The sequence below is a fragment of the Octodon degus genome, unplaced genomic scaffold, assembly GCF_000260255.1.
Source record: "Octodon degus isolate 3935 unplaced genomic scaffold, OctDeg1.0 scaffold00155, whole genome shotgun sequence".
Classification (NCBI taxonomy): domain Eukaryota; kingdom Metazoa; phylum Chordata; class Mammalia; order Rodentia; family Octodontidae; genus Octodon; species Octodon degus.
Window position 1 is genome coordinate 550,721 of NW_004524731.1, and position 1,776 is coordinate 552,496.

The following is a 1,776-nucleotide window of genomic DNA, read 5'->3' on the forward strand; positions in this document are numbered from 1 at the left end:
TTTTTTTGTAGACAAGTACCCAAATACTATAGTACTTGTTCCAGGTTTAGGGTGAGGCCACCTACAGGAGAGTCAATCTGTCAACACTACTTTTGAGAGCCAGCAGGTGCCCTCTAGAGAACTTTTGGCAGCGAGCACGGTTATCAGGCACACCCCATCCCCCAAGGGTCACCTTATACAACGCCCAAGGCAGCAGCTGCAAGGCCGCAAACTGCTGATGAGAATGCTCTGGGCCTTATGCCGCCCCATTGAGGTCTGAGTCCTCTGGATGGTCCTCCCCACAAGAGCACGCGTTTCTCAGCCGTTTTTACATTTCAGATCAATTTTGCCACCTTCTCTGCATTATTTAACCTGCATTCCTGTGACCAGAAGAATGTACCTGACACCTACAACTTAAAGCGGAAGTGTGTTTGGCCCACAGTTTCAGGAGCCAGCTGCTCCAGGGCAGAGAAGGCATGGCTAGGATTTGCAGAGAAAGTGCTTGTGGTGAGGCAGTCCGCAGGAAAGTGAGAGAAGGAGCTGCTGACCGGAGCATGCCTCCAGGCTGCACCCGGAGACCACCTTGCCAGAACGAGCCCCACCCCCTAACAGCACACTGAGCAAGGCCTCAACAGCACAGGCAGCCACTGAGTGCAGCCTTTCCACGATGCACTCAACTCCAACAGCCCCAGCCCTGAACATGGAGCACACCGGAACATCGGGGTCCAAGCACAGCCCTCTGCAACAGGTCTTCAGCGTGCATGGCCTCCGGGCAGGACAGGACCTGCACACACTCAGGGTCAGACAGGTAGAGGGCAGATCCCCGCTGTGTGACAGAGTAAGCAAGTGACTCATCTGGGCAGGGCGGGTCGGGATTAACGCCAATATGAACCAAGAGGAGTTCCTGAGTTCCTCAACTGCTGAAACCCAATAAAGCTCCTTCAGAAGCAAGTGTCTAAGATGCTGCTGTAAGATTTGTTGAGTAACAAATGACAACTGAGGTTGCATCTTATTAAAAAGCGCTTTTTTTTGTATTTTAGGGAAGGGTCCACAGGGTGTTCAGGGTCTCACTACTAGATCGAACTCATAGTGATCCACCTGTTTACAGCCTCCCAAGAGCTGGGATTACAGGTGTGAGTCACCACCCCTAGTCTCAGTCACCATCTCAGCACAGCCTGGGGACTGGGTTAGCAGAGCAGGCCCAGGGATTGAACCCCTACCCCCTGCGCCTGCTTGCAGGCGCTTTAATCCACTGAGCTATTTGGCTAGCTCTTTAAAAAGTTTTTGAACAGCACAAGAAGCCGTGAGCAGTGAAGAGGCAGGCCCCACAGTGGGACACATCTCACTGGCTTTTCCTCACACCATTGAGTAGGAGCTGGAGCACAGAAAAATCTCCAAAAATCAGGCCTGCCCAAAACGTAAAGACCTACTGCAGTAGGATGTTTCTCAGATAAGGAAGTACAAAGAGTGAGTAAATATATGAAAAAATGTTTGACAACCCTGGTTATTTGAGAAGTACAAATTAAAATGGCCTTGGGATTCAGTCTCGCTCCAGAAAGCATGGCTGTCCTCAACAAATCAGATAGTACCTGAAAGGCTGCAAGGAAAAGGATTTTTTTTTCCACTGTTGGTGGAATGTAAATTGGTACAAACACTGTGGACATCAGCATGGAGATTCTTCAAAAAACGGAAACCCGAGGGCCCGTCTGGCCCCAACACACACCTCCCAGGTATCTGAGAGAGAGGCGAAGCGTCCCACCGCAGCACACAAGCACACCCACACTTCAGCGGCACAGC